The following is a 24314-nucleotide window of genomic DNA, read 5'->3' on the forward strand; positions in this document are numbered from 1 at the left end:
AGGCTTAGGCCGTGTCATCTTCTCAATTTGGTTTGTTTTGTCCCTTTTTTTGCTCCTTTTTGGCTCCTTTTGACGCTTGGTGCTCTCCTGACTAAAAAACATGAAATAACCAGATTAAGAGCACCAAAATCCACAAATCTAGTAATAAACATCCATAAATATGCTAAGTATTTGGGGTAAAAATATGTATAATTTGGTGTTTATCAAAAACCAACCTCACGCAATTAGAATTCACACTTACTAAACTTTGCATATAACTGTTTGTCATGCAGAGTTGGAAATACAATTCTCAAATGCTTGGCATGCTCAGTTTCATCTCGTGAATATATCAAAATGTCATCTATGAACACCACAACAAATCGATCCAGATACGGTCTGAAATTACAGTTCATTAAATCCATAAAGACAGCAGGTGCATTCGTTAGTCCAAAAGGCATAACTAAAAATTCATAATGACCATACCCAGTTCTAAATGCAGTCTTCGGCACATTAGAGTCTTTAACTAGCAATTGGTAATAACCCGATCTCAAATCTATCTTTGAAAATACAGTAGCCCCTTTCAATTGATCAAACAAATCACCAATCTATGGTAAAAGGTACTTGTTCTTGATTGTCACTTTATTCAACTATCTCCAGTCCATCTTTCTTTTTCACAAACAATACAGGAGCACCCTATGGCGAGAAACTCGGTCTTGCAAATCCTCTATCAGTTAATTCTTGCAACTGAGCTTTTAATTCTTTTAACTCTATTGGAGCCATTCTATATGGAGTTATCGATATCGGTGTTGTACCCGGCATTAACTCAACACCAAAATCAACCTCTCAATTCGGTGGTAAACCCGATAACTCTTCAGGAAACACATCTGGGTATTCACACACAACTGGTTCTAATTCGATCTTCTTTTCAGTCATTTTCGTATAAGCACATAAGCTAAATAAGCTTCACAACCCTTTTCACATGTTTTTGAGCTAACATCGATGAAATCACTGTTGGCAAGCCATTCATATCATTTGACTCAATTCGAGTAATCTCATTATTTTGACATCTCAAATCTATTATTTTTCTTTTACGATTCACAACGGCATCATGCAACGTTAACCAATCCATACCCAGGATTATATCAAACTCGTCAAAGGGCAACAACATCAAATCAGCCAAAACTACCCCGTATCATCAATGGACAGTTCTTGCACACTTTATCAACCAATACACATTGCCTAAGGGGTTCGACACTCTAATTACAAATTCAGTAGACTCTACAGGCAAAGTCTTACTGGATATTAAATTCACACATACATATGAATGAGTTGATCCTAGATCTATCAATGCAATAACTTTATTATCATAGAGAGTAAAAGTACTGGTGATAACATCTAGAGATGACACTTCTTTGCCAGCGCGAATAGCGTAGGCTCTTACAGGTGCTCTGGCATCAGATCTCATGTCACACCTCTACCACCATACACATTTCCCGTGTTTCTAGGTGGTCTACCTCTAAGTGTAGTGTTACTCGGCCTCATGTTCTGAGCATTATCTTTTTCAGCTAACTCTGGACAATCTTTAACAAAGTGATCTCATGAACCAAAACTATAACTAGTTCTATTATTATTTTTCACCCAGCAGTCTCCAAAATGCCGTCTTCCACACTGTTGACAATCAGGTTTAGCATCTTTTACATTGCCAACACTCGATACTGATGTGGCTTGAGCTTTAGGATTGGTGTATTGCTTCCCGTGATCTCTATTCTGATATCCTGCTGAAGCTGTTGATTGGTTAAAATAGTCTCCAGATTTCTTCGACGAGGAATGATAAGATTTATTCATCGATATCTTCCTTAAATTGCTTGCCTCTGAATCAGCCTTTCTCTTTTCTTTGCTGAGATCCTCAGCTTTACAGGCCCTCTCAACCAATACTACAAATTCTTTCAGTTCAAGTATCCCAACTAATAGCTTTATATCTTCATTCAACCCGTCAACAAATCTTTTACACATGATCTCCTTAGTAGACACATATTCTCGAGCATATTTGCTTAATCGTACAAATTCTCTTTTGTACTATGTGACAGTCATTCGGCCCTACTTCAATTCCAGAAACTCTTTATGTTTCTAATCAAGAAATCGCTAGCTTATATATTCTTTCGAAACTCAGATTGAAAGAATTCCCAGGTAATTCGTTCATTAGGAACCACCAATGTTAATGTTTTCCACCAATGATATGCATTGTCTCTAAGCAAAAAATACAACACACTTGATACATTCATTTGGATTACACAACAATTCATCAAATACTCTGATCATGTTCTCAAGCTAGAATTCTGCTCTCTCTGCATCATCATCAACTTAGCCCGAAACTCTTCAGCCCTGTGCTTACGAATCTTATCCACTGGTGGCTTACTCAATCGGATTGGATCTATTACTTGTGGCATAGTTGGAATTTGTTGAGGAACAGGTAGGGGTGGAGGTTGTTGAGCAGCCAGATTCTTTCGTATGAATTATGTGAACCACTCACTCATCATTTGGAAGAAGGCTTGCTTAGCCTTTCCTCCCTGACTACTAGAAATAGACCTAGAATCAGCCGGCGTTGCCCCTTGAGCGGGAGCGGGCGCATTACTTTCCACATTGTCAGGTATAACTCGATCGGGATACATTTTCTATATAAAAACACATTTTAACTGTCAGGAATCATTATATTATCGTAGTTTATATATATGGAATATATAGCTAGACTCTCACTCGCTACATTAGTCCTAGAATTGACTAAACCATAGCTCTGATACCAATTAAATGCAACACCCCTAACCCATATCCATCACCGGAGTGAACAGGCCATGTACCTCACATGGCCACAAGACACGCCTGTGTCACAAGACATGTGAAACAGGGCATACATACTGACTTGTACCACATGGCCAAGGACACGCCCGTGTGCCATGGCCATGGGAGAACTAGAGAGGTTACTCACTTGGATCACACGACCGACCACACACCTATGTGCCAGCCCGTGTGCCATACAAACAACTAGTAGACATGCCCGTGTGTCTAGGCCGTGTCAAAACTGTAGGGTATACTGACTTTAATTTGAAGGGTACCGCAGGGGACACATGGCCGTATAACATGACTGTGAGTCGGAAACGGTTGACACACACATGTATCTCTGCCCGTGTGGAAAAAAATAGGCCATTTAAAAAGCTAATTTGCCACCGTACTCTCATGTACACAAAGCAATCTATATGATACCATTTCAATACATATTTTAGCAATCAAAACATGTTATTCTATTCACATATCATGCTATCTATCCACAACTATTTCAAATACTCAAATCCTTAATCAAAAACATATCAAATCCATATATCCATACTCATCACAACTTGCATAAATTTCAAATGTATTAACTTATCATCTTACCATCTATTTCAAATCATATAACACACCATATCATCATCTCAAACCAAACCAACTCATAAAGCACTATATACATCACATATAACACTTACCAAACACATAATTGAAGCCAACTGAAATTGCTATACATACCACATTTACAAGCCAAATCTCATGGCTAATATCATGACTCAAAACATACCAAAATAACACTAGCCTATACATGCCATATACCATATATACAAAGCTTCAAAAGTACCAATGAGTTGATTAGATAGTGTGATGATGGTTCCCGATGATCCCTGATGTCTGAGCTAGCTTTGATACTTTATAAAACAAAGACAAATAACACATAGTAAGCTTCATAGCTTAGTAAGTTCATACCAAATATACTCAACAGTTCATAATATACAAATCATCAATTAATAAACACTTAGTAGTTCCCATATCATCATTCAATTCTAATCCATGACCCTTTATCATGTATATACAAATTCATCAAGCTTCCTACACATAGTATCAACTACCACATAGGTATCATACATGCCTGTACTTTCCCGTATTTATTTTTTTCATTCTCACATCTTTGTTCAACACGTTAAATCATTCAGAAATCTTTCAATGCTCTAAGAACTCGCACACTTGTGCATAAATCGACAAAACATATTGATGCACTAAGTGTGCGAAATATTTCAACCCATTTATTCACTGATTCATTCAATTTAATCCACAAACACATATTTGGGCATTTTTGCACTTTAGCCCCTAAAGTTCCACATTTATTCAATTTAGTCCCTATTTCACAAAACACAAAATTCACACAATTCAATTGAAATACATGGAAGCTGAATTTCATAGGGACCTCTAGTAGCCCTAAACTTTCATTTATTCATAATTTAATCGCACATTTTTACATTTTCACAAATTAACCCCTTTTGTGCAATTTCACAAAAAAATCACTTTACAAAACATAATAATCTATCAACAAATACTTATTTTCCATCATAAATATTCAAGAACTCAAGCATTCATCAATGGAAACTTTCAAAATCGTCAACACTTTCAAAAATTGAGGCATGGGCTAGCTAGTACTTAAAGCAACGATCACAAAAACATAGAAATCATCAAAAACTGATCAAAAACGAACTTACAATTTGCAAGAGCAATGGCCAAGAACCTTCAAGCCCTAACAATAGTGTTTTTCACCTCTTAATTTCGGCTAGATGATGATAATATGTCTTATTTTTGGCTTTGTTTGATTTAATTATCATTTATATGCCATTTTAAAATTTTAACCTTAATGAAACTTTTATAAATTCATCTAATATATACCCATTTATGACCATTCCTAGTATTACTAGTCTAATTATAACATAAGGACCTTTCATTTAATAACCCATTGCAATTAGGAGCTTTTAACTAATGGAATGCAACTTTTGCATTTTACACTATTAAGTCATTTTTCTCAAATTGAGCTATGAAAGTAAAAATTAAACTAAAAACTATAACACCCCAAACCCGGCCCAGACGTTACGACCGAATCTGATGTGTCACATTGAAGCGTTACTAGAAAAGTCATGTTTTATCTAAAGTCTTTCTTAGTGTTTAAAGAATATCCTCGTTATAGACTACAGTGAATGGAAGCTGTGCACCAAGTAGGAAGCCAGAAAAGAGGAGGTGAGTCTATTAGACTGCTTAAGTACCTAGCTCTCCACGGATCCAATCCTAGGCACGCACACCACCATTGCTACACTTTAACTGAGTGTTTGTTCGGGAAAAACCATTTCGTTTTAAGCCTCTAAAAGCACTTACTAATTTTTGAAAACGTTTTCATTACGGAAGCTTTGTCTTGTTTGACGATATTTTGAAATTAGGTAATTTCTTTTAAAAATGCGCCCTAGAGCTATTTAATTTCAAACAATTGAAACAATATCATATCTAAGCTAACAAAACATACTAAAAACAATTAAAAATAATTAAAGCGGGCTTATTACAAATTAAAAACCCGAAAACATAAAGGAAATAATCTAAAATAAAAGTGAAGGTATAAACACTTATTTTAAACAGTCCACATGGCCACTCTGAATCCCTCCAGCTCCAAGTCCATCGATCTAAGGCTCACCTGCAAAGATGGGAAAAAGGGGGTGAGTTTGGAAAACTCAGTGTGTAAAGTATCCCAACCAGAGCCCAAATAAGTTCAAATTTTACATGGCCTAAGCCCTATTCAGAAATCAGAGTTAACTGGGACTTAGCCCATATCAATATTAATCTGGGCCATGGCCCCTTACAGTATCAGAGTATACTGGGCCTAGCCCATGTCAGTATCAATCTGGGCCTTAGCCCTATTACAAGTTGAGATATATTGGGCCTTGCCCATATTAACACAGTTGGGCCCATTTCAATACAGTTGGCCCAGAATAAAATAGTCTCATATGATTAATGCATGATAACCCCATCCAACCCTGCACTTGCCTTCGTCCATCCCTACACTTCCTGTGGGGAATAATCACCCATGCCATCCCTATACTTATAGTGTTAGCACCGGTTGCGGCACTAACTATAATCCGAAGCAAAACTACTTATATCAGAATATGTGGCACAACCACCAGAACGGCTTCTTCCTCCATAACAAAACCCAACCCCATGCAGTATGACATGTATGTAGAATATATATAATTAACAAGGCATGCTTCAGAAAGACAGTCATATTATAGCGTAAGAACAGTTATTTACCCTCGAGGGGCGTAATCGTAAACTTACCCCTTTAAGGGTATTACGGTAATTCTACCTCACAGAGGTATTTCTGTAATTTTATCAGTCTTTTTAGGGTTTCATGCTCATTACAGTTATTAACGTGTCTTCAAAATACTTACCGGACATTTTTACCAAAATAGGCCCGTTAGCCCATTACCCAATTTCGGCCCATCGAAGCCCAAATTCACTGAGGTGCACGAAATTGAACACTTTGCAATCTTACCATTGAAGTTACCAAAATTATCAATACAAAAAATCCCACGAGCGTTCGCACGCTCGCAAGTTCTCGAAATGTCAACTTTTCGGCATTTCGGTTTTTCAGCTTTTGTCGATCTAATCTACTAGTGGGTGTCGTTTACACATCAGTTTTACGATGAAATGTTGACGAGTTCCACACACGAGCAGCCTACAATCTGTTACTATAACATTAGATTAAAACTCAATAACAACTTAACACATCAAACCCTTACCATATTCGGCCATAGTCCATATCTTTAACCCTTACCTTTATCGATCTCCAACTACCAAATCTAGATGCTCCAACTGTGTCAACCTTTTATGCTTCTTGATTGCTTGACCTTAAATCTACACTAAATACATAACAGAACAATAAACAAAACCAATAACCCTTTAGTCTTGTCGATAGCCACCCTATGCGTATAGGGGTTTTGGCTTTTCTAAAACCCGAAATAAAGAATAGATCTGAGTACCTACCACAAGTCCTTTCAACCAAAATGATTCCACTTAAGTTTCTACTCAGATCTGATGTAGATCCAGCCCTTAAACACTAACAGAAATTGAATCTTAGAGATCTAAAGATTCGGCTATATGTCCTTAAAAACTATGGTGTTTTCAGCTTTTGGAATTGTGAAGAGGAAGATGATTTGGTATGGTGGTTTTCCAGTGGTATTTTCGACAAGGGTTGAGGATTAGAGGATGTGAAAATCGGCCAAAAGAGATGAAGAAAATAGGAGGATTTTGGCTAGAAGAAATCGGCACAGGAAATAACTTTCAGGATTTCAACTTTTATGGCAATCGACTATAGAGGTTTAGAAAAGAATGGGAATGAAAAAGGAGATGAGTAGAATGGTAGGAATGTTTCGGCTAGAGAAGAAAAGAAGGAGAAAAGAAAATAGAATAAGAGAGGAGAAGGGAAGGAAGAATTCGACACTCAGGAGATCTAACTTTTCATTTTCGGCTTTTTGCGATACTGAGAAGAGAATAGAATGAAAGGGATGGCTCTAGGTGGCTAACCCTAATTCAGAAAAACAAAAAGAAAATAAAGCTTGCCCTAATGGCCATTCAGACCCATGGCCCAACCTTCCTAAAGCCCTAGCCGAATTTCCACTTAAGCTCTATCACTTGCCCAACACATGCATAAAAAAATAAAATAAAAGTAACAACACGCTTACCTTGTGACTTGAACTCTGGCTCCCCCTGAACATCCACACGTCTCTCCCCAAACACCTAGGTGGCGCCACATGCCACTTTACCATATATCTTTTTGTGTCCTATTTTACCACCTTAATTTTAAAAGCTCATATCGCCAGAACCCTCTCTCTCCAAAATTAAAAATTCAGGAATTGCCTCGAATTAAATTTACTCTTGGGAATTTTAAAGGCCCACCAACATACTCAGACCCACAATAGACAGTCAAAACAAAGTATTTCTAAAAGTCATTGGAAATTATAGGAATCCTGAAAATCCCAAAAATTGGGGCGTTACAAAAAACAATAAAAATAATCGGCTAAATTAATAAAAATAATGTGTTCCTAATATTTTAGTCATTGGAAACGGTGCCAAAAACTTAATGGTCACTAAACTAACTATAAATATGATAAAAGCAAGCACACCTATCGAACAATAGTATAGCTATGGTGAGTAAAGAATATTGTATTCACGACGACTAAAAGTACTAGTAATTATCATTTTTCTATTATTTATTCGACAATTTGGAGAGATGTGTTTTAATCTAAATTTATTAAACTAATTTAACTATGAATACATCAGAGAATGAATCAAGGAAATAATTGAAGATAACCAATGAGGTAGACAATTTCCAGGAAAGAATCCACTTAGACTTTACCTTTTATTATGAATCTGATTTAAACGATTTATCCACTTCTGTCTTGATCCATAGAAACCCCTAAATTATGTTAATATCTCTTTTGAGAGTAAGAACAACTGACTCTTGGTTGATTAAGTGAATTCTCTTTCTAATTAAAACCCCTATCACCACAGTAACTCGATCTATGGATTTCCTTATTAGATTTGACTTTAATCCGGTAGATTTATGTCATCCTATTTCTAAGACTGCATGCAACTCCACTGAATTATGCTAGATCTACTTTTAAATAGGGACTTTTCCTCCACTGAAATAAGTACATTAAACATGAATTAATATCATGAAAACATTAAAATAATAAATAAACATACATAATTGAGGACAAGAATCTAGTATTTATAGCATGAAAAAAAATTAAATAAAATGATTCATCATAGATTTCAGCTTCCCTAAGTATCTAGGGAATTTAGTTCATAATCCTGAAGAGAAACTTCTCAAAGTGAGAATAACCACAAGACATAAAGAAACTCAATAAAAATTTGAAAGAAATTAAAAGGAGATCTTTGATCTTGAAGGAAATTTGCTTTTAAGTTGATTTAGATGGTGTTCTTCGAGTGTTCTCTTCGATCTTATCTGATTCCCCTTATATGTCTTCTTTTAATGGGTATTTCTAGACTTTAGAATGCTTAGTAAGCCTAAAAGTTGGGTTTTTCTGTGTATTTGGGAAGTAGGATACGAAATCAACACGATCTGACACATGGGCGTGTGTCCAGATATGTGGAAATGCCTAGGCTGTGTGGATCCTAAAAATAGCTCATTTTGTTTATTTTTGGTTTGTTTTTCACTCCTTTCACTCCCACATACTCTCATAAGTATAAAAAATGAATTTAAAGGGCTTAGGAGCATCAAATTCACTAATTTACATAATTAGTCATCCAAAAATACATTAAGAATGGGATTAAAATATGTTACTTTTATAGCTTATCAGCTATTTAGTCCTTTTTATCAAATTAAGCATGCAAACAATAAATTTTTGTTAATGAAACTTTTATATGGTAATATTAACATGCTGTAGACATTAAAATAATAGTAAAATAAATATTTCTATGTCATATTTGTGGTCTTAAAACCATTGTTTTGATTTCACTGAAAATGGGTTGTTACAACTCTCCCCCCGAAAGAAATTTTCGGCCCCGAAAATCTTACCAAAAAAGAGGTTTGGATATTGTTTTCTCATAGCTTCCTCAGGTTCCCAGGTTGCTTCCTCAATCCTGTGACATTGTGAAAGAAGCTTTACTAAAGCTATGTTCTTATTTCTCAATTCTTTAACTTCTCGAGCTAAAATCCTAATCGACTTCTTGCTGTACGACATATCAGGCTAAATCTAGACATCTTCGATGAGATAACATGTGAAGGGTCAGACTGGTATCATCATAACATAGATATGTGAAACACGCTATGAATCTTTTCTATCTCTGATGGTAGATCTAATTGATGCGGTACTCGTTCAATTCTTTCAATAATCTCATAGGGATCGATAAATAACGGACTTAGCTTTCCTTTGCAACCGAAATGTGAACTTTCTTCTAGGGAGATACTTCCAAGAATACTTCATTACCAACTTAAAATTCGATGACTTTACATTTCAAATCCGCATATGATTTTTGATGATCTGAAGCTGCTTTCAAACTATCTTAGATCACTTTTACTTTTTCTTCAATCTCTCAAATCAAATCAACCCCGTAAATCTTTTCCTCACTAAGCTCAGTCTAATATAACGAAGTTTGGCATTTACAACCATACAAAGCTTTATACGGTGCCATCTTTATGCTTGATTGATAACTATTATTATACATGAACTCAACCAATGGAAAATATTTCTCCCAGTTGCCTTCTAACACACAATAACGAAGCATATCCTCGAGTATCTAAATTACTCGCTCGAATTGGCCATCAGTCTGAGGATGAAATGCAGTGCTAAAATGCAATTGTGTAGCTAGAACTTCCTATAACTTTCCCTAGAATAATGATGTAAATCATGGATCTCTATATGAAATAATAGAAATTGGCTCCCTGTGCAATCTGACAATCTCAGCAACATATAGCTCAACTTAATCTCTCAAGAGAATAATTTGTACGTACCAGACTAAAATGTGCAGACTTTGTCAGACGATCAAAAACAACCCAAATTGCATTTTTCTCTCTTGGAGACAGGGGTAAACCCAATATGAAGTCTATCGTAACTCGCACCCATTTTTATTCTGGCATCATCACTGGCTGCAATAAACCAGAAGGTACCTGATGTTTAGCTTTAACTTGCTGACATACTAAACATTTTGATACGATGTCAAAAATCTCTCGTTTCATTCTCGGCCACCAGTACATCTGTTTCAAATTGTTGTACATCTTATTACTTCCCGGATGATCGGAAAAGCTACCACTATGAGCTTCATGCAAAATTTTCTAATGAGTTCTGGATTCTTCGGTACATAATTCTTGCTTTTGAAAAATAAACAATTAGCGGATCCAATATGAAATTCTGAATTAGAGTTAACTCACTCTATGTTCATTTAGCTAACTCATCCTCACACTTCTGAGCCTTACAGATCTACTGTAAAAACATCGGTCTAGCTTTCAACTTAGCTAAAACTGAACCATCATCAAACAATGTTAGTCGCGTATTCATCTCTCACAAAGCAAATAAAGACATTCTAGTTAGAGCATCAACAATTACATTCGCTTTACTTGGATGATAATTAATAATCAAATCATAGTCTTCAATAGCTCCAGCCACCTACATTGTCTCAGATTCAAATCTTTCTGTGACATTAAATACTTAAAACTCTTATGATCGGTAAATCTATGACACTTTTCACTATATAAATGGTGTCGTCAAATCTTCAACGCGAACACACTAGCTTCCAATTCTAAATCATGAGTCGGTAATTCTTTTCATTTGGCTTTAATTGTCTAGAAGCATAAGCTATAACTTTACTTTCTTGCATTAAAACACAACCTAAACCATTCAAAGATGCATAACTAAAAATCACAAATTCTTTACCCCATTTAGGCTGAACTAGTACTGGTGCCTCAGTTAACAATGCTTTTAACTGATTGAAATTTTGTTGATAGTTCTCAGACCATTCAAATTTCAAATCTTTCTATAACTGTCTTGTCATTGGTGTAGCAATCATTGAGAATCCTTTAACAAATCTTCTGTAGTACCCAGCTAATCCCATAAAAATTCTAACTTTTGACACATTTCTCGGATGTTTCTAGTCAACAACTGTTGAAATTTTACTTGGATCAACTCTTATGCCTTCAGCCGATACAATATGTCCTAGAAAACCAACTTCTCAGAGCCGAAATTCACATTTGCTAAATTTGGAAAATAATTTATTACAATGCATGGTTTGTAGTACAATTCTCAAATGCTCGACATGCTTAAACTCATCTCGTGAATAAATCAGAATGCGTCAATGAATACCACAAAAAATTTGTCTAAATACGGTCTAAAGATTCTATTAATCAAATCCATAAATAATGCAAGTGCATTAGTTAAACAAAACAACATCACAACAAATTCATAATGTTCATACCTAGTCCTGAAAGTAGTTTTTGGTACATCTGAATCTTTAACTCACAGCTAATAATAGTTAGAGCGAATATCAATTTTTGAAAATAATATTGCACCTTTCAGCTGGTCAAATAGATCGTCAATTAGTGGCAATGGATAATTATTCTTGATCGTAACTTTGTTGAGTTAGAGGTAGTTAATACAGAATCTCACTGATCCGTCATTTTTGTTAACGAATAGAACAAGTGCACCCCAAGGTGAAAAATTAGGTCGAGCAAAACCCCTATCTGTCAATTCTTGAAACTACGTAAGGTGCTATCGATATCGCTGATGTTCCTGGTACTAACTCAATAGCAAACTCAACCTCTCTGTTCGGCGGTAATCTAGATAATTCCTCAGGAAACACATCAGGAAACTCACAAACCACTGGCACTAATTCAATTTTTAACTTAGATACTTTAGAATCTAGTACATATGCAAGGTTAGCATTGCAACCTTTTCTCACATATCTCTATCCTGACATAGTTGAAATAACAATAGGCAACCCACTCAAACTGTCTGATTCAATCCGAAGTGTTGCACCATTCTGACATTCCAATACAATAAGCTTTCATCAACAGTTCACAATAGCATCGTCCAGAGTCAGCCAATCCATGCCGAAAATCACATCAAATTCATCAAATGGAAATAGCATCAAATCAGTCCAAAAATTGTAACCTTGAGTCATCCAAGGATAGTTCTTGCAAACCTTATCAACTAATGCATACTGACCTAAAGGGTTCGTGTAACCCCCCGAATTTGGGCCTAGAAGTATTGGCCTTGAGTATGGGTCCGTAAGGAGGTTGTATATAAGTATTTAATTATTCAAGGAAATGACACAATTAAATGTCTGCTTCGGTGGTTAATGGCCCTGAGAAGTGTTGGAGAAATCTTGGGTTCAAACTTGGGCTTTAGCAAAAATTTTGGTTTTAAGTGAATAAAACCGTGGATGTTTGGGTGAAGGCCTTTTAAATTATTGTGTTAAATAAATGACATAAGGAAGCATGTGGTATAGTGGTTGTGGCATCATTAAGGTTGCAAGGGAGCCTAGGTTCAAGTCTTGGTTCTTGTAATTTATTTCTGTTTTTCTTTTAAAGGAACCTGGACTTTAGCCTATAAACCTTTTAATTAATTGAGGATATTTTATGACACAAGAGAGCTTGTGGCAGGGAGGGAAGTGGCGTGTGAGTATGTGAGAAGGGCAAGGGTTTGAATCCCCTTGCAAGAAAAATGCAATAATTTTGCATCAGTGCCATGTAAGTGGTTGAGATTGATCAAAACTCTACAGGATGAAGTTTGAATGAGTCTTAGAGAGATATGATGAGGGAGTTGAGGAGGTATTGTGGATTGCTAGGAGAAAATCAAGGAAGGATTTGAATATTGAAGTGTCCAGCTAAATGAGGACTTTGGTGGCACAAGAGTTTTGGCTAAGAGGGGGAAATGGGGTCATTTTCGACTTTGGAGTGTTGTTTTAGTGATAGCCAAATTTTGCTAGAAGGGTTTTCTCATTTTCTTTTCTTATTTTCTTCTCTTGTTTTACTATTGGCCGATTTGTCCCTCACTTCTCCTCTTCTCGATTCTTTCTTTTCCTTTTTGATCCTTTCACTCCTAAATCGAGCACTTATCTTTCTCCCTACTTTCTTTTCTCTTCAGTGTTGATTTTAGTTTGGTGGCCAAATATAACATTGATCCTCCAGTGGGGTTTTGTTTCTAGTTTCACAAAAGTTCTCTAACATCCGGTAAGTTACTAGCTACCCTCCTTGTTCTTTCTAAATGGTTTCATGACACCTTCCTTTCCATTGATTAAATCGAGTAACTATTCTCTTTTTATCGCCAACTCTTTCTTTTAAAGGGGTTGTTTGGATTCTAGTCTCACAAGAAGTGAAGGGTTTTCGAGGGATACTATTGTGGTGGAGATCTACTTATCATCTAATCAATTATCTTAGGTAAATAGACTTGTGGTTCTAGTGTTGGCCGATTTCCATTTCTCTCTTGGGCATGTATCTTTTCTTTAGATTAGCGTAGGATTAACTTTGTTTTAGATATTAATTGACTGACACATTACGCTTGTGATTCAGATAATCCACAAGGAGGTAAGAAGGATTCATAATCAAACGGTCTGAGAAAAGTATAAGCCGATTAGTCAAAGTGGTTATTGATTAGCCATTTGGGAATAAATGTTTTAGGACCTTTATCGGTATAAAGATTAACTGTACCTCTTGAACTAATTATAGGTTCGAAGCTCGTGGATTTGAGTGTGGTTTTGCAAAAAGGTGTGTAACCGTATGCCATGTTTTGATAATAGGCTGAAAAGCCGAAAATGCGTGTGTTGTTTACTCTGCTATGACTGTAGATTGGCAAAATGCCAAAAAGCCAGAAATATGGCGTATAATGCCACAAGGGTGTGTGATCGCGCGTATGGTGAACCGAGCTCACGGAACTTGGGCATGTGACGAGGAAGGCCACTATGAGCGAATTCGTGGGCTTAGGCCATAGTGGGCTACTTGGGCCACGAAATGGGCTGAATAAGCCCAATGGGCCCGTGGGCCTACTTGCGTCAAATCAGCTGCTAGGTGGAATATGGTTGGGCTTGCCATGTCGCATACATGGCATCGATCGTTCTGGGACATGTTGGGCTGGACTGGCCGGGGGCCGAATGGGCTTGTGTGCCCCACACGGATAAAATCCATGGTAAGTGAAAATTTATGAACTGGGCTATGGTGTTCGCATAGCCGTGACTGAAATTGGGCTAAATGGGACACACGAGCGTGTGGGCCCACTTGGGCCGAGTAATGGGCCTTAGGCCCATTTGCACTGTCATGTCTGTTTAGGTTACTTAAGTCGTTCGAGGGGTCGTTAAGACCTTAAATTGTAAAATTACCAAAATACCCCCAGTTTTTAAAATGACCGAATACCCTTGTAGGGTAAAATGACCATAATACCCCTATAGGGTAAAATGACTGTAATACCCCTATATGGTAAAATGACGATTATGCCCTTATGTTTCATATGTCAGATGTGCTTATGATTTACATATATGATTGTACTGAGTATGACTTTGCATATACGTAATATTTATGACATGACTTACTACATGGGGTTAGGATTTTGTTATGGAGGAATATATTACTAGTGGCTTTGCCACATTTACCGTTTCTGGCAGCAATGCTGCATTATTATTACTGGCAGTTTTGCTGCAATATTTGTGTGCTAGCTAGGTGGGTCGATTTATATCCCCACATGGTGTGTTGGTTGGTACGGGTGGTGTGCTGGCTGGATTTGGGTGGGATGCATAATTGCATATTTGCACTGTACTAGTACTGTATTGGGCTTAGTCCCACACTGTTTCTATATAGGACTAATGTAACACCCCGAACCCGAGTCCGACACCGGAGTCGAACACGAGGTGTTAACAAACTTTGAAAAATTTCCAGACACTGCCCAATCTGTGTACTAGTCGCTTTAAAAATCATATCTTGAGCTTCACAACTCGAAAATCAGTTTCGTGATTTTTCCCTGAAACTAGACTCATATGCCCATCTACATATTTTTTTCTAGAATTTTTGATCAGGCCAATTAGTACAGTTTATTAGTTAAAGTCTCCCATGTTACAGGAATCGACTACCCTGACCTTTGCACAATACGACTTGGATATCTCCTTGTACAAGGCTCCAATACTGATGCTGTTTGTTTCTATAGAAACTACACTCAGAGAGGAATCTATACATATATGGTATGATTCCTAATTATCTCTGGTTAATTTATAATAAATTTCCAAAGTCGGAACAAGGAACCCAGAACCCGTTCTGACCCTGTCTCACGAGAACCTTAATATCTCTTAACATACTGTCCGTATGATTGTTTTGTTACTTTCCTATGAAAGTAGATTCTTCAAGGTTTGTTTACATAATTTATTCACTATTTAATTCCATTCCTACTATTTTTAGTGATTTTCCAAATCTACGTCACTGATGCTGTCAGCATCTACCTTTAAGGTAGGCTTTACCTATTTCATGGTTCAACTAGCCCTTTTCGCATACATAGCACAATTTATGAAAGTGATTAACCATCCCCGTGGCCAATCCTTGTCAAGCATAACCACACTAAATGATTATAACATTATACTTAAACACATATAAGCCATTTTCACATGGCTATCCAAAACTTATACATCACATAAAGTACTCGAAAAACAACAATGGGTCGTCCTAAACATGCCATATCAAAATTCAACCAAAAGAGTACCCAAAAGAGCCTTTGATAGTGTGGGCGACTTCGACTTCAAGATCCCGAGTCCGATAGCTGGAGAACCAAAAATCTATAAAACAGAGGAGCAATGGAACGAAGTAAGCAATTTATGCTTAGTAAGTTTTGAGCAAGGAATTCCAGCATAACGAAAGAATAGCACACATTTAGCTAAACGGAATATTTCATAATACACAATTTTCCGATATCACACTTACTTCACAACGTTAACCCTTATGTACATACACAAAAGACCAACTTAGCCGAAGGCCGGTAGCTCGTTCATCAACTGAGCGAATATTTATTTGTAAGGGCTCGATTAAATTCAACAAATACGTAACATATCCCAATATTGGGATGTTTTTCGAGTATTAGCTGAAATTTTACAGCAAGCTCATTCATTACCAAAATCACGTACCTTCGGAATTTAACCGGATATAGCTCCTCGTTCAAGTGCCTTCGGGACATAACCCGGTTATAGTAACTCATACAATGCCTTCGGGACTTAACCCGGATTTTAAAACTCGCACGAATGCCTTCGGGACTTAACCCGGAATTAGTATCTCGCACAAAGGCCTTCGGGACTTAACCCGGAATTAATAACTCGCACAAATGCCTTCGGATCTTAGTCCGGATATAGTCACTTAGCACAAAGCCTTCGGGACTTAGCCCGGACAGCATTCAATTAATCATGCACATCTAACAATAATTCATGGCACATTCGTATTTCATTTTCATTTGCAAAACTCAAACACAAGGCACATATCATCCTTGCACATTCGGCTCAATAGCCACACATAGAGCATGATTTTCATTTGCTTAAAACATGATTTAATCACATCGTAATTTAAGCTCTCTTACTCAAGAACTTACCTCGGGTGTTGTCGAACGATTCCGCTAACTATTCGACCACTTTTTCCTTCCCTTTATCGGATCTATTTCCCCTTTGCTCTTGAGCTTAATTAAACAAATAAATTGATTTCATCATTTAGGCATCGAAAAGATGAACACAAGGCACTTAGCCCATATTTATACATTAGACATTAAAGTCACATACATGTGAAATCATGCATCAACACAATATATTAGCTAATTTTTCCCCCTTGGCCGAATATGCATGTCTATTTTTGGGGTCGATTTCAACACTTAATACACACATATACACACTAGTAAAGCATCCTCCCCCTTTCCATCAATTTAACACATGCATTGCTCATTAACATGCAAAGTTACATTCGGCCTTAGCACACAACTTGCTAGCCGATTCTTCTCCATTTAGCAACCAATGCACATATGTGCTCACACAAAAATGCTAAAAAGGAGGTTCAAGAATCATCAAGTCATCATCACATGCATCATTAACAAACTTCATATTTAGCATGCAATGGCATTAACACAACCTCCACCTAGGCCGAATTTTAACTCATCCTCTTGCCTCATCACCACCACATCAAACATCAACCAAGAATGATGCATCCATGGTCAAATGTCATTTCCATCACATAGCAAGATTTAGACCATGGGCTAGGTAGAACTCAAGCTAACAACTAAAACATGCATGCATCTCATGGAACATCATCAAACATACCTTAGCCTAGCTACATGCATGGCCGAACCTCTTCACCTTTCTTCTTCCTTCCTCCTTAAAATTATTGGCCAAGGATGAACCAAAGGATGAGAAATTTTTTTTTCTTTGTTTTTCTTTCTAGTTTCGGCAAGTATGAAGATGAGAAAAGGATGAACAAAAATTCTCTCCTTTCTTTTCTTTAGCTCACGGCAATGGGGGGGGGGACAAACAACTACACGCACATTTTTTTTTTGTATTCACCATACTCCTTTTCATTATTTTATGCCCATGCCCCTTATTTTATTTGTTTTATCCCAACATTTTATGACACAAATTAACATATTTTATTTGTGCCATACTTATGCCATAATTTCCATAAAAAAAAATTGCACAATTGCTCATCATGCCCATCATGGCCGGCCACCTTGTTTTAAGGTGGGAAATTTGACATGCAAATCCACCTATTTCATACTATAAGTTATTTGGCCACTACAAATTAGCCTATAGCATTTGCAAAAATTTTCACATGAGTCACATTTCAAAATTTCACTCACAATTGGCAAAATCAAAGCATGAAATTTTCACACATGCACTTTCACATGAAATAAACATAGGATATAACATCTAATTATTATTGTGACTCGGTTTAGCGGTCCCGAAACCACTTCCCGACTAGGGTCAATTTTGGGCTGTCACAACTCTCCCCCACTTAAGAAATTTTCGTCCCCGAAAATCTTACCGGTGAATAGGTTTGGGTATCGCTCTTTCATCGAGCTCTCGGTCTCCCAAGTAGCTTCCTCGATCCCGTGTTTGAGCCATAACACCTTTACTAGCGGAACTCTTTTGTTTCGCAACTCCTTCACTTCACGAGCTAGGATACGCATCGGTTCTTCTTCATAGCTCATATCGTCTTGAATTTCAACCTCTGATGGGCTAATTATGTGCGATGGATCAGATCGATAGCGTCAAAGCATCGAAACATGAAAGACGTCATGAATCTTTCAAGCTCAGGGGGCAAAATCAATCTATACGCAACCGGACCAACTCGTTCGGGGATTTCGTACGGCCCAATGAATCTTGGGTTCAACTTGCCCTTACGGCCAAACCTGAGTATCTTTTTCCAAGGTGAAACCTTAAGGAACACTTTGTCTCCCACCTGATACTCGATGTCTTTTCGTTTCAAATCCGCGTACGACTTCTGACGATCTGTGGCTACCTTCAGACTTTCACGGATTACCTTTACTTTCTGTTCAGCATCTTTAATCAAATCAACTCCGAAAATTTTACTTTCACCGAGCTCGGTCCAAAACAATGGTGTACGGCATTTACGACCGTACAAAGCCTCGTAAGGTGCCATCTTAATACTTGATTGAAAACTATTGTTGTAAGCGAATTCAATCAAAGGTAAATACCGTTCCCATGAACTACTGAACTCGAGGATGCAACATCTCAACATATCCTCAAGTATCTGAATTATCCGCTCGGATTGACCATCGGTTTGGGGGTGAAAAGCAGTGCTAAAATGCAGCTTGGTACCCAGAGCTTCTTGCAATTTCTTCCAAAATCGTGAGGTGAATCTCGGATCTCTATCCGACACGATAGAAACAGGTACCCCGTGTAATCTCACAATTTGAGAAACGTACAATTCAGCTAGTTTATCCAATGAAAAATCCATACGTACGGGGATGAAATGAGCCGACTTAGTCAGCCTATCAACAACAACCCAAATCGCATCCTTCTTACTTGCTGACAATGGCAGTCCAGACACAAAGTCCATTGTGACTCGATCCCACTTCCACTCGGGTATCATGATCGGCTGGAGTAATCCTGAAGGCACTTGATGTTCCGCTTTCACTTGTTGACATATTAAACATCTCGAAACAAAGTCGGAGATGTCCCGTTTCATACCATGCCACCAAAATTGACGTTTCAAATCGTTGTACATTTTCGTACTCCCCGGGTGAATTGACATTCGGCTACAATGGGCTTCGTTCAGAATCATCGAAATGAGTTCCGAATTCCTTGGAACACACAAACGATTTCTGAACCTCAAACAATCATCATCATCAATTTGAAACTCCGATTCCTCGTTCGGAACACACTTAGCCCGTTTTGCAACCAATTCATCATCGACTTTCTGAGCTTCACGAATTTGGTGAGTCAATAATGGTTTAGCTTTTAATTCAGCTACTAACACATTGTCTGGTAGAACAGACAAATGCACGTTCATCGCTCGTAAAGCAAACAATGACTTCCGGCTTAAGGCGTCCGCAACCACGTTAGCCTTTCCCGGGTGGTAATCAATGACAATCTCGTAATCTTTCAACAACTCAAGCCAACGTCTTTGTCGCAGATTCAAGTCTCGTTGAGTCATCAAATATTTGAGACTTTTGTGATCCGGAAATACATGGCACTTCTCACCAAACAGATAATGTCGCAATATTTTTAAAGCAAACACGATGGCAGCTAGTTCGAGATCATGGGTCGGATAATTCCTCTCGTGTGGCTTCAATTGTCTCGAAGCATAGGCCACGACTCGACCTTCTTGCATCAATACGCAACCCAACCCAAGTAGGGATGCGTCACTATAAATGACAAACTCTTTACCTGATTCGGGTTGCACCAAAATTGGAGCTTCAGTCAAATGAGTTTTCAGTTGATCGAAACTTTTCTGACATTTCTCCGTCCACTCGAACTTAACATCCTTTTGAAGTAGCTTCGTCATTGGTGTGGCTATCATCGAGAAACCTTTGACAAATCGTCGGTAATAACCGGTGAGCCCCAAAAAGCTCCAAACTTCAGTAATATTTCTCGGAGGTTTCCAGTCAAGTATGGCTGAAATTTTGTTCGGGTCAACTCGAATACTCGACGCGGATACCACACGACCCAAGAAGCTAACCTCTCTTAACCAGAACTCACACTTACTGAACTTAGCATATAACTGCTTATCCCGCAAAATTTGCAGCACTAGCCTCAGATGCTCAGCATGTTCGGTCTCATCTCTTGAATAGACCAAAATGTCATCAATGAACACAGCTACGAACCGATCCAAATACGGTCTGAAGATCCGATTCATCAAATCCATAAATACTGCAGGGGCATTAGTGAGCCCAAACGGCATCACTAAGAATTCGTAGTGACCATTTCTCGTTCTGAAGGCAGTTTTGGGAATATCTGAATCTCGAATTCGCAACTGATAATAGCCCGATCTCAAATCTATTTTTGAGAACACTGAGGCTCCTTCAGTTGGTCGAACAAATCATCGATGCGCGGCAACGGATATTTGTTCTTTATCGTCACTTTATTCAGCTGACGATAGTCAATGCACAACCTCATGGTTCCGTCCTTCTTTTTCACGAACAATACTGGTGCACCCCAAGGTGAGAAACTTGGTCGAGCGAAACCTCTATCCGTCAGTTCTTGCAACTGAGCTTTCAACTCCTTTAACTCGGTTGGTGCCATACGATACGGAGCTATCGAAATCGGCGTAGTCCCAGGTACAAGCTCAATACCAAACTCTAGCTCCCGAACAGGTGGTAAACCCGGTAATTCTTCCGGAAAAACATCCGGGTATTCACAAACCACCGGCACAGATTCGGGTTTCTTTTCTAATTCTTTGTCATCAAGTACATACGCAAGGTATGCTTCGCACCCTTTTCTTACATATTTCTGTGCCAACATTGCTGATATTACAGCTGGCATCCCCTCCAAGTCCGCAGACTCAATTCGGACTACTTCGTTATTTGCGCACCTCAAATCAATAGTCTTGCTCTTGCAATTCACAATCGCATCATGCGCGGTCAACCAATCCAAACCAAGGATAACATCAAATTCATCAAACGGCAAAAGCATCAAGTCCGCCGGAAAACAGGAACCTCGAATTTCCAGGGGACATTTCTTACACACTTTGTCGACAAGCACGTAACGACCCAAGGGATTTGACACCCGAATTACGAACTCAGTAGACTCAATAGGTAAAGTCTTACTGGATGCTAAGGTTTCACATATGTAAGAATGAGTAGAACCGGGGTCAATCAAAGCAATTACATTAGTATCAAAGAGAGTGAATGTACCGGTAATAACATCAGGCAAAGAAGCATCCTCGCGGGCACGTATAGCATAAGCTCTAGCAGGCGCACGAGCTTCGGATCTGGTTATATCATCTCTAGATCCTCTCTGACCACCACCAGTATTGCTCGCATTTCCAGATGGTCTACCCCGAGCAGTGGTAGCACCCGGTCTCCCACTCTGATTTACATTCTGTTCCGACAACCTCGGGCAATCTTTAATGAAGTGGTCAACTGATCCGCATTTGTAACAGGAGCGGTCAGGGAATCTACAACTCCTCGAATGCCATTTACCGCAATATCGGCATTTCGTTCTGTCTCGACGTTCATTCCCAACACTGGCGACTGAAGTGCCTCGTGTACCTACAAGGGGTCGATCACGATCTCGTCTAAAAAAACCCGAAGTGCCTCTAAACTGGCCCGTATCATCCCGAAATCTCTTCGATGCCTGTTGAAGAGACCTTCCCGAGGATCTTTTACGAAACTCTCCAGTTCCCTCATCAACTCTTTGCTTTTCTTTTCTAAGCTCTTCGGCTTTACAAGCTCGTTCAACAAGTACCACGAACTCTCGTATTTCAAGAACGCCAACGAACATTTTTATATCTTCATTCAGCCCATCCTCGAAGCGTTTACACATAAGGCCTTCGGGACTTAACCCGGAATTAATAACTCGCACAAATGCCTTCGGATCTTAGTCCGGATATAGTCACTTAGCACAAAGCCTTCGGGACTTAGCCCGGACAGCATTCAATTAATCATGCACATCTAACAATAATTCATGGCACATTCGTATTTCACTTTCATTTGCAAAACTCAAACACAAGTCACATATCATCCTTGCACATTCGGCTCAATAGCCACACATAGAGCATGATTTTCATTTGCTTAAAACATGATTTAATCACATCGTAATTTAAGCTCTTTTACTCAAGAACTTACCTCGGGTGTTGTCGAACGATTCCGCTAACTATTCGACCACTTTTTCCTTCCCTTTATCGGATCTATTTCCCCTTTGCTCTTGAGCTTAATTAAACAAATAAATTGATTTCATCATTTAGGCATCGAAAAGATGAACACAAGGCACTTAGCCCATATTTATACATTAGACATTAAAGTCACATACATGTGAAATCATGCATCAACACAACATATTAGCTAATTTTTCCCCCTTGGCCGAATATGCATGTCTATTTTTGGGGTCGATTTCAACACTTAATACACACATATACACACTAGTAAAGCATCCTCCCCCTTTCCATCAATTTAACACATGCATTGCTCATTAACATGCAAAGTTACATTCGGCCTTAGCACACAACTTGCTAGCCGATTCTTCTCCATTTAGCAACCAATGCACATATGTGCTCACACAAAAATGCTAAAAAGGAGGTTCAAGAATCATCAAGTCATCATCACATGCATCATTAACAAACTTCATATTTAGCATGCAATGGCATTAACACAACCTCCACCTAGGCCGAATTTTAACTCATCCTCTTGCCTCATCACCACCACATCAAACATCAACCAAGAATGATGCATCCATGGTCAAATGTCATTTCCATCACATAGCAAGATTTAGACCATGGGCTAGGTAGAACTCAAGCTAACAACTAAAACATGCACGCATCTCATGGAACATCATCAAACATACCTTAGCCTAGCTACATGCATGGCCGAACCTCTTCACCTTTCTTCTTCCTTCCTCCTTAAAATTATTGGCCAAGGATGAACCAAAGGATGAGAAATTTTTTTTCTTTGTTTTTCTTTCTAGTTTCGGCAAGTATGAAGATGAGAAAAGGATGAACAAAAATTCTCTCCTTTCTTTTCTTTAGCTCACGGCAATGGGGGGGACAAACAACTACACACACATTTTTTTTTTTGTATTCACCATACTCCTTTTCATTATTTTATGCCCATTCCCCTTATTTTATTTGTTTTATCCCAACATTTTATGACACAAATTAACAAATTTTATTTGTGCCATACTTATGCCATAATTTCCATAAAAAAAAATTGCACAATTGCTCATCATGCCCATCATGGCCGGCCACCTTGTTTTAAGGTGGGAAATTTGACATGCAAATCCACCTATTTCATACTATAAGTTATTTGGCCACTACAAATTAGCCTATAGCATTTGCAAAAATTTTCACATGAGTCACATTTCAAAATTTCACTCACAATTGGCAAAATCAAAGCATGAAATTTTCACACATGCACTTTCACATGAAATAAACATAGGATATAACATCTAATTATTATTGTGACTCGGTTTAGCGGTCCCGAAACCACTTCCCGACTAGGGTCAATTTTGGGCTGTCACAACTAAGGTCTAGACTGTACTGTTACTAAATAGGGCTTTAGCCCAGATAGTTACTACATGCACTATTTTCTGTCTGACTGATAAGGGATTACACACTGAGTTTTCGTAAACTCACCCTTTCTTTTGACTGCATAGGCAATCCCCAACCTTAGATGATTTGGAGTCGCAAGGGACTCTGTGGTGGCCACACGATTGCAGATGATCTGCAATTTGATTTTATTTAATTAAAATTTCATGTTGGGTTTTTTATTATGTAATAAGGCCATTTGCGGGTTTAAGTTTTAATTAGG

Source organism: Gossypium hirsutum, chromosome A05 (genome assembly GCF_007990345.1).
Source record: "Gossypium hirsutum isolate 1008001.06 chromosome A05, Gossypium_hirsutum_v2.1, whole genome shotgun sequence".
In the NCBI taxonomy this organism is placed as follows: Eukaryota; Viridiplantae; Streptophyta; class Magnoliopsida; order Malvales; family Malvaceae; genus Gossypium; species Gossypium hirsutum.